Source organism: Artibeus jamaicensis, unplaced genomic scaffold, assembly GCF_021234435.1.
Source record: "Artibeus jamaicensis isolate MK-2021 breed Jamaican fruit bat unplaced genomic scaffold, CSHL_Jam_final contig_685, whole genome shotgun sequence".
NCBI classification, from domain to species: Eukaryota; Metazoa; Chordata; class Mammalia; order Chiroptera; family Phyllostomidae; genus Artibeus; species Artibeus jamaicensis.
The window spans coordinates 949,462-963,371 of record NW_026521924.1 but is presented as its reverse complement, the minus strand read 5'-3'; the positions used below and the strand labels follow the sequence as shown (position 1 = coordinate 963,371).

Genomic DNA, 13,910 nt, shown 5'->3' with positions numbered 1-13,910 from the left:
TTTAGCTGATCCTCCCCTGGGCCTGGTGCTGATAAAACCCAGCCTTGATGCTCAGCCTGGTTCTTTCTGCACACAAACAAGTCCAACAGAGAGAGCTACATGGTGTGCATCACTGAGTTCCAAACAGGTTGTCCAGGGACAGTCACAACCATAGTCTGACAAAGGCCTACACAAGAATCTTGGTAATCCACCTAATACATAGAAACAAACACAAAGAAGCAGACAAAATGAGACGACAAAGAAACATCGCAAATGAACAAGACAATCCTCCAGAAAAAGAACTAGATGAAATGGAGGCAAGTAATTTATCAAATAGAGAGTTTAGAATAATGATTATAAGGATACTCAACAGCATGAAAAAGACCTAGAAACCATGAAAAAGGATCAGTAAGAAATAAAAGATATGACACCTGAAATATATAGTACACTGAAAGGAAGAAACGGTAGGCTAGGTGAAGCAAAGGGTTGAACCAGTGACTTGGAAGACAAAGTAGAAAATAACACCCAGGCAGAGACGCAAAAATAAAAAAGGATTTAAAAATGAGGAGATCTTAACAAATATTTTGGACAATATGAAATATAACAACATCCATATCATGGTAGTACCAGAAGGAGAAGAGAGCAAGGAAGTGATAAAAAACCTATTAGAAGAATAATGACTGAAAATTTCCCTAATTAAGTGGAGGAAAAAGACACACAAGTCCAAGAGTCTCAGAGAGTCTCAAACAAGTTGGATCTAAAGAGGCCTACACTAAGGTACATAATTAAAATGGCAAGATTAAAGACAAGGAGAGAATCCTAAAAGCTTCTTTTGTAACTACTTGCAAGAGAAAAGCAAGTAGTTACATAGAAGGGAGTACCAACGAGATTGCCATATGATTTCTCAACAGAAAAATTTCAGGCCAGAAAGGAGTGGTGTAAAATATTCAAGATGAGTAGTATAAAGGACACATGGACACAAGCTAAGGGGGGTGGATATGGGAGGTGGGGAGCACTGGAGGGGGTGGGCTGGGATGGAAGTAAAAGACAGGACACTGTACTTGAACAACAATTAAATTTAAAAAAGAAAAAGAAAAACAAGGACTCACAACAAAGGCTACTTTACCCAGAAAGGCTATCATTTAAAATTGAAGGAGAACTAGGAGTTTCTCAGACAAGAAATAGCTAAAGGAGTTTGCTAACAGCAAACCAGTACTGCAATAAATGTTAAAGGACGTGCTTTAAGAAGAAAAAGAGAAAGAAAAAAAAACAGAGGAAAATAGTCTAACAATAAAATGGCACTAAATACGTATCTATCAAAAATCACCTTATATGTAAATAACTGTCTTAAATGCTCCAACCAAAAGACATAGGATAACTGAATATGCTGCTACAAAGTGACCCAACTCACCTCGAAAGACACACAGGGACTAAAAGTAAAGAGATGGAAAAAGACATTTCATGCAAAGATAATGGGGAAAAATCTGGGGTAGAAGTACTACTATCTGAAAAAAGTCTTTAAAACCAAGGCAATAGTAAAAGAAAAGCAAAGATGCTACATAATGAAAAACGTAACAATCCAACAAGAGAATATGACTCTAGATATAATATTCATGCATCCAGCATAGAATAGCTTAAATATGTGAAGCAAATCTTGACAGACATAAAGGGAGTGAATGACAGAAATACTGTCATAGTAGGAAATTTTAACACCCCATTGATGTCATTGGATATAGCTTCCGGACAGAAAATCAACTAGGAGACAAGAGCCTTTAATAACACATTAGATCAAATGAGTTTGATTGATATCTTTACAACATTTTACCTCAAAGCAAGAGACTATATATACTTTTCAAGTGCACATGGAATGTTTTCTAGGATAGACCACATGTCATGACACAGAACAAGTGTCAATAAATTTAAGAAGATTGAAATCATATGAAGCATCTTTTCTGACCACAATGATATGAAACTACAAATCAACCACAAGAAGAACAATGAAAATCATGTAAAGACATGGAAGCTAAAAAACATGTTATTAAAAAACAAATGGCTCAACAAGGAGATCAAGCAACAAATCAAAATAAAACTTGAGCCCTGGCTGGCATAGCTCAGTGGATTGAGCGTGGGCCTGCGAACCACACAATCGCGGTTCGATTCCCAGTCAGGGCACATGCCTGGGTTGCAGGCCAGTTCCCGGTAGGGGACTCACGAGAGGCAACCACACATTGATGTTTCTCTCCTTCTCTCCTTCCCTTCCTCTCTAAAGACAAATAAATAATAAAAAATCTTAAAAAAAAACTTGAAACAAATGAAAATGAGAACACAACAACCCAAAATATGTGGGACACTGGGAAGCAATCCAAAGAAGGAAATTCATGGCATTAAAGACCATCTCAAAAATTAAGAAAAACCTCAAATAAACAATCTAAATTTACACTTAAAGGTATTTGAAAAAGAACAATGAACAAGGCTCAAAGTGAGTAAAAGGAAGAAAATAATAAAGATCAAAGCAGAAATAAATGAATTAGAGTCTTAAAAATAGATTTAAAAATTAATGAATCCAAGAGCTGGTTCTTCAACCAGACTCATCAAGAAAAAAAAAAGAGAGGACCCCCAAAATTAAATCAGAAATGAGAGAGGAGAAATAATATCTGAAACCAAAGAAATACAAAGGATTGTAAGAAAACATTATGAACAACCATATGCCAACAAACTGGACAACCTTAATGAAATGGAAAAATTCCTAAAAACATACAATTTTCCAAAATTAAATTGGGAAGAATAAGAAAATTTGAATAGACACATAGTGAAATTGAAGCAGTAAAACAAACAAATAAGCAAAAACAAACAAACAAACAAACAAAACAACCCCTAATAAACAAAACCTCTGGACCAGATAGCGTTACAGGTGAATTTTACCAAACATTCCCAGAAGAACCAACACCTCTCCTCAAACTATTTCAATAAATTCAAGAGGAGAGAGGCTTCCCAAAATTGTTTTATGAGGCCAGCATTATCCTAATTCTAAAATCAGATAAAGACACTACAAAGAAATAAAATTATAAGCCAATACCCCTGATGAACTTAGATGCTAAAATCCTCAACAAAATATTAGCAAACCAAATATAGCAGTATATTAAAAAGATCAGACACCAAATAAAGTGGTATTTATTTTAGGAATGCAAGGTTGGTACAATGTTTGCAAATCAATAAATGTGACTATAAAAACCACTTGATCTTATCAATAGATGCACAAAAACATTTGATAAAATCTACCACCCATTTGAGATAAAAACTCTCAGAAAAGTGGAAATAGAAGGAACAATAAAGGCCATATATGACAAACTCACTGCCAGCATCATACTCAATGGGCAAAAACTATAAGTGTTCTTCTTAAGGTCAGGAACAAGACAGAGATGTCTGCTTTCACCTTTCTCTTTTTTAAAAAATATTTTATTTATTTATCTTTAGAGGGGAAGGGAAGGTGAGAAGGAGAGAAATATCAATGTATGGTTGCTTCTCGTGAGTCCCCTGCTGGGAACTGGCCTGCAACCCAGGCATGTGCCCTGACTGGGAATCGAACTGCGAGTGTGTGGTTTGCAGACCCGCACTCAATCCACTGAGCTACACCAGCCAGGGCTGCTTTCACCTCTCTTATTCAATGTAGTACTGGATGTCCTAGCCATAGCAATCAGACAAGAAGAAGTAATAAAAGGCATCCAAATTGGAAAGGAAAAAGTAAAACTGTCTTTATTTGCGTATGAGACAATACTGTACATAGAGAACCCCAGAGATTCCATCAAGAAACTACTATCACTGATAAATGAATTCAGCAAAGTAGCAGGATACAAAATTAATATCCAGAAATCAGTTGCATTTTTATATGCCAATAATGAACAACAGGGAAATTAAGAAAACAAACCCATTCACAATTGCTTCAAAAAGAGCAAAATATCTAGGAATAAACCTAATCAAGGATGTAAAGATTTGTACTTAGAAAATTATAAGACACTAAAAAAGGTACTTGAAGATACAAATAAATATAAGCATACATAAAGTTCATGGATATGAAGAATTAACATCATTAAAATGTCCATACTACTCAAAGCAATCTATAGATTCAACACAATTCTTCTCAGAATTACAATGACACATTTCACAGAACTAGAAGAAATATTTCAAAAATTTATATGGAACCACAGGAAATCCCACTTAGCCACAGCAATCCTGAGAAAGAACAAAGTGGAAGGAATCATGGTACCTAATATCAAACTATACTATAAGTGATAGTTACCAAAACAGCCTGGTACTGGCATAAAAACAGACCCAAAGATCAATAGAATGAAATAGAGAGCTCAGAAATAAACCCATACCATTAGAGTCAATTAATATGCAACAGAGAAATAAAGCACATACAATGGACTAAGGATAATTTATTCAACAAAATAGACCACCTTCTTACACTACACACAAGAATAAATTCAAAATGGATCAAAGACTTAAATGTCAGACCTAAAACCATAAAAGTCATAGAAGAAAACATTGGCACCATAATCTTGAATATTGCTCATAGCAATATTTTATCAGTTGTATCTGCAGTCAATGGAAACAAAAGGAAAAATAAAGAAATAGGACTATATCAAACTAAAAAGGTTTTACACAGCAAAGGAAAACATCAACAAAATAAATAGACAATCCACAGGATGGAAGAGCATATTCAGTGATACATCTGATAAGGGGTTAATATCCAAAATTTATAAAGAACTTACAAATCTAAACACCAAAAATACAAACAACCCAATTAAAAAATTGGCAAAGTAAATAGATACTTCTCCAAAGAGGACAAACAGATGGCCAATAGACATATGAAAAGATGCTGAACATCACTAATCATCAAAGAAATGCAAATTAAAACCACAATGAGAGACTATCTCACACCTGTCAGAGTGGCTATCATCAAGAAATCAACAAACAAGTGCTAGAGAGGATGTGAGGAAAGGGGAACACTTTTGCACTGTTGGTGGGAATGCAGATTGGTGGAGCCACTGTTGAAAGCAGTGTGGAGATACCTCAAAAAATTAAAAATGGATTTGCCTTTTGACCTGGTGATTCCACTTCTGAGAATATATCTGAAGGAATCTAAAACACTAATTTGAGAGAACTTAAGCATCCTGCGTTCATTGAGGCATTACTTGCAATCACCCAGATATGAAAGCAGTCCATGTGTCCATCAGTAGATTAGTAGATAAAACTACTATAGGACATTTACACAATGAAATATTGCTGGGCCATAAAAAGGAGAAAATTTTACCCTTTGCAACAATATAAATTGAACCTGGACAACGTGCAAAGTGAAAGAAGCCAGTCAGAGAAAGAGAAGTTCCGTACGGTTTCACTCATACGTGAAATGTAATGAACAAATTGAACTAACAAGCAAAATAGAGAGACTCATATTTAGAGAGCTGAATGACACCTAAGAGTTGGGGCAGTTTTAGAGGGTGGAATGATTGAGCAGAAAGGGAAAAGGACTCATGGACATCGACAACAGTGTGGTGATTGTGTGGGGAGAGAAATATAAGGGGACTAAGTGGTAATGGGAAAAATATAATACAAAATTTAAAAATAATTAAAATCCATTTCAGCACAGAGGAGCACAGAGCATTAAGCTCAGAGAAGTTACTCAATTACAAAATTATCTTTTAAAAATTATATATTTAAAATATATATTATTTCTATGAATAAAAAAATACATCAAAGCAAAGATTAATACTCAAAGTCCATTAAATACCAGTGTAATTAACCAACAGTCTATGTACTGGTCCATTTTTGCCTTTTACCATAGATTCTAGTGAGGAAGACACACATTAAATAAGTAAACAGAAAAATAAATACTTATTTAGGATACAGCTAAGTATTCTAATAGGTCAGAGAATGATGCTACTACAAGAAAGGATAAGACAGCTTACTTCTCTGAGCATATGGTTCAGCTACGCCTTGAAAGATGAGAAAGTCAAACCATTTGGAGTACAAAGGAAATCGAATGGACAAAGAATAACCTGTACAGAGGCCTTGTGGTTAGAAAAAGCTGAGTAAGAATATGAAAGGAACCCACTATGCCTAGATGGTAATAAGGAAGAAGAGAGGGAGAGTGTCAATAGGTTGGCAAGGCTCTAGCATGTAGGACTTTGAGAATACTGTGACTACAATGGTTTAAAACAGAGGCTTTACAATACTTAAATGCCAGTTTTAGAGATTTTTCTAACTACTCTTCGGTGAATAAATTTCTCCAAGGTCAAGAGGTGGGAATAAAAACTCATTGGGAGGCTAGTCTGGTTATTTACAAGGAAAACGATAATGTCAGACTAGAGTGGTATTTATTGAGATACAGATAAATGTACATATTCAATATGCATTTGGAGAAAAAAATGAGGAATGTATACTGATGAATGGAGGGATGATGGATGCAAGGCTATGAGGCATCTCAGGAATGCTTCCTGGGTTTTTCTGGACTGAGCTCCTATGTTTCTGGTCTGAGTGCCTGGGTAGAGGGTGACACCCTGTCCTAAGTCAGGGAGGACATTACTGACACTTGAATACCTTGATGGTATTTCATCCCTTCTCTCTCATCCCTCCTTCACCCTGGACCCACCACATTTCTCTAAATCCTATCTATCTTTTCAGTTGTGTTATATTCAATAAACTTATACTGAACAATAATAAAAACCATAAGTTTAAATTTTTTAGTCCTTCTAAAAATATATACCCAAGTAATTTAATCCTTACAACCAAACTCCATGAGATAGATTCAACTTTACCCATAAAGAATGTGGAGGCATAGAGATCTCAAGAAAATGCCCAAGGCCATACTGCTACATAGCAATTGCTGGGGTCAGCAAGCCCTTGCTTTTACAGTCTAATGCAGGTGTGAGATGGATAAACAAATACAATAGATACAGTGCTGTGACAAAATGCTTATAAATGTATCAATATTGTCCTATGAAATCCCAGTAGGAGTACCTGATCAATCCTAGACAGCAATAGTCAAAAGAAAGGCTTCCTGAAAGAGATTATATCTGAGCTGGACTTTGAAGGGTAAGTGAAAATTATGCAGGTGAAGTTAACAGGAGTGGAGAAGGCCTTTCCAGGCAAAGCGATGCAGAAGCAAAAGACCTCTGGGGTGGGGTTGGAGGAGAATCAAGGAGTGAGTCAGTAAAAGAGCAAAACTGATAAATATTCTGGAGAGATAAACTGGAGAAATGGATTGGAGAGAAGTTTGACATTTGTGGTTGGGACATGGTTTAATTTGCATTTTAAATAACTTTCACTGGTGACATATAGAGGAAAAGGTGGGGGGAGAGCAGCCTGAAGTCTAGAACTCCAAACAAAAAGCTTTAAGTATTTTTTTCTATTGGGACAAAAGTGAGGATTTGACATAAAGCAATGATGTTAGGAATAAATAAAATAAAATAAATTGGAAAATTACACAAGAAAGCACATATAAAGTACTTATTACAACGTTTGGCCAGTTACATAAAAAATGTTAGTTATCATTTCAGTTGCTACTTAACAAGCCATAGTAAAATTTAGTGGCTTAATACAACAAAGATTTATGATTTATCTTAATTCTGTGTATTTGGTGGGCTCTACTTGATTTTGACTGGGGTCACTCAAGTGAGTGCATTGGCTTCTAAGTTCCCTCCTTTTTCAACATACAACCTACCATCTGCCTCATTCTAGGTTTCTGTTTGCCCTCCTTGCATGCAGGCCACTTTGCAAACCAAGTTTCAAAAAGCACATGTTGTTTCCAACTCTCAAAGTTTTTTAACACCTTTTCCTAGTTTTGTTTTAATATAAAGATATTTTAAGGCACATTTCCGTGCCCTGGAGATGTTATACAAAGTGGAGAGTGCTATAATTTAACTTTTTCATCACTTGAATTCAAGTTACATTTGTCCTGTGAATAAGCCTGTAAAACTGTGTGGAGTAATGTTTACCAAAGGATTGCAGTGGTCTGGGTTTGGGTATGTTAGGAGCTTTTTAAAAATTTTTACGTTTATATATTTATTTTTTAAGTACATGTATCTTTTTTGAAAAAAGTCATATTTATTTTTATTTTTATTTTTTTAATATTAAATTTTATTTAGTTACTTTTCAAATACATTTTTTTAATCTATTTCTCCCATCCCACCCCACCCCACCGCCCGGTCTCCCCGCTCCCTCCCATTCCCCCCCCCAGTCCTTATCTCTGTGTCTTTCATACTTGTTCCTCAAAATCCCTCCCCCTTTTTCCCCTTAAGTTCCCTTCCCTCTCCCCTCTGGTCGCTGCCCACTTGTTCTCTATTTCAGCGTCTTTGTTTTTATTCTGTTTGCTTGTTTGTTTTATTCTTTAGCTTCCTGTCAAAGGTGAGATCATATGGTATTTGTCCTTCAATGCCTGGCCTATTTCACTCAGCATAATGCTTTCCAGTTCCATCCATGTTGTTGCAAAAGGTAGTAGCTCCTTCTTTCTCTCTGCTGCATAAAATTCCATGGTGTATATGTACCACAACTTTTTGATCCATTCATTTACTGATGGGCACCTAGGTTGCTTCCAACTCTTGGCTATTGTAAATTGTGCTGCTATGAACATTGTGGTGCATAGGTTCTTTGAAATTGATGTTTTAGGATTCTTGGGGTATAATCCTAGCAGTGGAATTGCTGGGTCAAAAGGCAGGTCAATTTTTAGTTTTCTGAGAAAATTCCATTCTGTTTTCCATAATGGTTGTACCAGTCTGGAATCCCACCAACAGTGAACTAAGGTCCCCTTTTCCCCACACCCTCTCCAACATTTGTTGTTTGTTGCTTTGTCTATTATAGCCATCCTGACTGGTGTAAAGTGGTATCTCATTGTGGTTTTAATTTGCATCTCTCTGATAGCTAACGATATTGAGCACCTCTTCATGTGTCTCTGGATATTCTGTATGTCCTCTTTAGAGAAGTGTCTGTTCAAGTCCTTTTCCCATTTTTTAATTGGGTTCGATGTCTTCCTAGAGTGGAGTCGTGTAAGTTCTTTGTATATTTTGGAGATTAAACCTTTGTCTGAGGTATCATTGGCAAATGTGTTTTCCCATACAGTTGGTTGTCTTTTTAATTTAATACTGTTTTCTTTAGCCATGCAGAAGCTTTTTATTTTGATGAGATCCCATTTGTTTATTCTTTCCTTTATATTCCTTGCTCTAGGGCACATATCCGTAAAAATGTTGCTGCGTGAAATATCTGAGATTTTCTTGCTGATGTTCTCTTCTAGGACTTTAATGGTGTCATAGCTTATATTTAAGTCTTTTATCCACCTTGAATTTATTTTGGTGTATGGTGGAAGTTGGTGCTCAAGTTTCATTTTTTTGCACGTAGCTGTCCAGTTCTCCCAACACCATTTGCTGAAGAGGCTATCTTTACTCCATTTTATGTTACTGCTCCCTTTGTCGAATATTAATTGACTGTAGAGGGTTGGGTTGATTTCTGGGCTCTCTGTTCTGTTTCATTGGTCTATGTGCCTGTTTTTATGCCAGTACCAGGCTGTTTTGATTACAGTGGCTTTGTAATACAGTTTGATATCAGGTATTGTGATCCCTCCTACTTTGTTCTTCTTTCTCAAAAGAGCAGCTGCTATTCGGGCTCGTTTATGATTCCATATAAATTTTTGAAGTGTTTGTTCTATGTCTGTGAAATACGCCATTGGTACTTTAATAGGTATTGCATTGAATCTGTATATTGCTTTGGGTAGTGTGGACATTTTGATGATGTTAATTCTTCCAGTCCATGAACATGGTATATGTTTCCATTTGTTTGTGTCTTCCCTGATTTCTTTCTTCAGTGCTGTGTAGTTTTCTGCATACAGGTCTTTTACCTCTTTGGTTAGGTTTATTCCCAGATATTTTATTTTTCTTTTTGCTATATCAAATGGGATTTTTTCCTTGATTTCTGCTTCTGCTGATTCATTGTTTGTATACAAAAATGCCTTTGATTTCTGGATATTGACTTTGTATCCTGCTGTTTTGCCAGATTCATTAATTAGTTTGAGCAGTTTTTGGGTAGAGTCTATAGGATTTTCCATGTACACTATCATGTCATCTGCAAACAGTGACAATTTTGTTTCCTCCTTTCCTATTTGGATGCCTTTTATTTCCTTTTCCTGCCTGATCACTGTGGCCAAAACTTCTAATACTATATTGAATAGAAGTGGTGAAAGTGGACATCCTTGTCTTGTTCCTGATCTTAGTGGAAAAGCTTTTAGTTTTTGTCCATTGAGTATGATATTGGCTGTAGGTCTCTCATAAATGGCCTTTATTAAATTGAGAAATGTTCCCTCTATTCCCATTTTGCTGAGCGTTTTTATCGTAAATGGGTGTTGTACCTTATTGAAAGCTTTTTCTGCGTCTATTGATATGATCATGTGGTTTTTGTCTTTGCTTTTGTTTATGTGATGAATTACATTTACTGTTTTGCGAATGTTGAACCATCCTTGCATCCCTGGGATGAATCCCACTTGATCATGGTGTATAATCTTTTGGATATATTGTTGGATGCGATTTGCTAATATTTTGTTGAGGATTTTAGCATCTATGTTCATCAGCGATATTGGCCTGAAGTTTTCTTTCTTTGTTGTATCTCTATCTGGTTTTGGAATTAGGATGATGCTGGCTTCATAAAAGGAGTTTGGGAGTTTTCCATCCTTTTGGATTTTTTGGAATAGTCTGTGAAGAATGGGGGTTAGCTCTTCCTTAAATGCTTTGTAGAATTCTCCTGTGAATCCATCTGGTCCAGGGCTTTTGTGTGATGGGAGTTTTTTGATTACTGCTTCAATTTCTTTTGCTGTTATTGGTCTATTCAGCTGTTCTACTTCTTTTTCATTGAGTTTTGGGAGATTATATTTTTCTAGAAATGTGTCCATTTCCCCTAGGTTCTCAAATTTCTTGGCATACAGTTCTTCATAGTAATTTCTTACAATCCTCTCTATTTCTGTGGTATCAGTTGTAATCTCTCCTCTTTCATTTCTGATTGTGTTTATTTGTGTCCGTTCCCTTCTTTTCTTGATGAGCCTACTTAAAGGCTTGTCTATTTTGTTTATTTTTTCAAAGAACCAACTCCTGGATTCATTGATCTTTAGAATTGTACTTTTAGTCTCTATGTCATTTAGTTCTGCTCTGATCTTGGTTATTTCCTTCCTTCTGCTTGCTTTGGGCTGTTTTTGTTGTTGTTCCTCGAGTTCTCGCAGGCGTAGAGTAAGGTCATTTGTTTGAAATGTTTCTGTTTTCTTTAGGTAGGCCTGTATTGCTATAAACTTCCCTCTCAGCACTGCCTTGGCTGTATCCCAAAAGTTTTGGGTTGTTGTGAGATCATTTTCATTTATTTCCATTAACTTTTTGATTTCTTCCCTAATTTCATTCTTGACCAATTCATTGTTTAATAGCATACCGTTCAGTCTCCATGATTTTGGGTCTTTTGGGTTTTTTCCTTTGGGGTTGGTTTCCAGTTTCAGTCCCTTATGGTCAGAGAAAATGCTTGGTATGATTTCAATATTCTTGAATTTGTTGAGGTTTGTTTTGTGCCCTATCATGTGGTCTATCTTTGAGAATGTTCCATGTGCTTTGAAAAGAATGTGTATTTAGCTTCTTTGGGGTGAAGAGCTCTGTATATATCAGTTAGGTCCATTTCATCAAGGGTGTTGTTTAATGCCGCAATGTCTTTGTTGATATTTTGTTTGGAAGATCTGTCCATTTTTGATAGTGGGGTGTTAAAATCCCCCACTATAATTGTGTTGCTGTCTATATCTTTCTTGAATTCCTCTAAGATTTTCCTTATATATTTTGGTGCTCCTATGTTGGGTGCATATATATTTATGATGTTAATGTCTTCTTGGTGGATTCTTCCCTTGAGTATTATGAAGTGACCTTCTGGGTCACTCTTTATGGCTCTTTTTTTGAAGTCTATTTTGTCTGATATGAGAATTGCTACCCCAGCTTTTTTTTCTTGTCCATTTGCTTGGAAAACTTGTTTCCAGCCTTTCACTTTTAGTCTCTGATGGTCTTTTGTCCTGAGGTGGGTCTCTTGTAGGCAGCATATGTGTGGGTCATACTTTCTTATCCATGATGCTATTCTGTGTCTTTTGATTGGAGCATTTAATCCATTTACATTTAAGGTTATTATTGATAGGTACTTATTCATTGCCATTTTTGTACCTGTGTTCCTCTCTGTCTGTCTCTTTTCCTTCCTTTCCTTAAAGCAGACCTTTTAGTATTTCTTGTAGAGCTGGCTTGGTGGCAGCAAATTCTTTTAGACTTCTTTTGTCTTGGAAGCTCTTTATTTGGCCTTCTATCTTGATTGAGAGCCTTGCTGGGTAAAGTAGCCTTGGTTGTAGGCCTCTGTTTCTCATTACTTGGAATATTTCTTGCCAATCTCTTCTTGCTTGGAGTGTTTCCATTGAGAAGTCAGTGGCTAACCTTATTGGGACACCCTTGTATGTTATTTCTTTTTTCTCCCTTGCTGCCTTTAAGATTCTCTCTTTGTCTTGGAAGTTTGCCATTTTAATGATGATGTGTCTTGAAGTGGGCCTCTTTGGGTTCCTCTTGAATGGGACTCTGTGTGATTCCTGGATTTGTGTGACTTTTTCTTTTGTCAAATTAGGGAAATTTTCTCTCATTACTCTTTCAAATATGTTTTCTATCCCTTGTTCTTCTTCTTCTCCTTCTGGTATTCCTATTATTCGGATATTATTACGTTTCATATTGTCTTGCATTTCTCTTAATCTCTCTTCATTCTTTCTGAGCCTCTTTTCCCTTTCCTGTTCTTTCTGTGTGATGCTTTCTACTTTGTCCTCCAATTCACTAATCCGATCTTTTGTTTCATCCACCCTATTTTTAATGCTTTCCACTGTGTTTTTTAATTCAGAAATTGTATTCTTCATTTCCTCTTGGCCCTTGCTAATAATTTCCATTTCCTTTTTCATGTTGATATAGTTCACAGTGAGATCATTGTAGCTTCCCTGTAGTTTCTGGTAGCTGATCGTGAGCTCTTTGATCTTCCTGATCACCAGTGCTTTGAATTCAGTATCTGATAGTTGACTTGCCTCTGTTTCATCTAACATTCTTTCTGAGGATTCCTCCTTTCCTTTCATTTGGGGATTGTTTCTTTGTCTTCCCATTGTTTGTGAGACTCTTCTTGTTAGCCTCAGCTTCTTAGATTAATCTGTTTTGACACCCTGGGTTTATGGTATGAACTTTTGTGGTGGAATGCCTGTGAATTTCAATGGTGGAGCCTCTTTTGGTTATCCTGTTGTTCTCTGCTTCCACCTACTCAAATATGCAGCAACTTGTGGCTTCTCTCCTACAACAATATGCAATTTCTCTCTGACTCTACTATTGGGAGGCCTCTTCTATGGGTCCAGCTCTGGTCTTTTTATATTTTCAAGTTGATTGTGACTCTTGTGGGTAAAAGAAAGAAATGATAAGGAAAGAAATAAAAGGAAGAAAGAAAAAATGGTAGGGGAATGGAAGAAAGAGCAATAAGTTTAGAAAGAAAAGAAAAAGAAATAAAACAGAAAATCCGGGAAAAGAGGACAAAAGTATGGAAAGATGGAACAGTAATAAAGTTTAAAAGAAATAACAGATTACTTTAAAAAAGCAAAAAGATCAAGAAAAGGAATGGAGAAGGAAGAAAGGTAAATAAAAAAAAGAAAGAATAAAAATAAAATAAAGTAAAAAAACAAAAAACAAAAAACGCACAAAAATAATCTCTCAAAAACAACCTCAGAAAAAGGAATGTCACTTGTTGGCTTCAAACTAGCTGAACCGGTTTTTCTGGTTGCAGTTGGCTGAGGGTCGATTGTTGTGATTTTTTTCAGCCAGCCCCTCTCAGGATCCAGACACTTGGCGCCTCTCCCCCAGCTCCCT

General features: G+C 36.1%; 1 protein-coding gene across 1 annotated transcript in view; it reads left to right on the top strand.

The window, feature by feature from the left end:
* The window catches only part of MACROD2 (mono-ADP ribosylhydrolase 2), a 2,162,759-nt gene that overhangs the window by 1,869,366 nt on the left and 279,483 nt on the right, over positions 1–13,910 (top strand). The gene's annotated exons all lie outside the window — the stretch shown is intronic.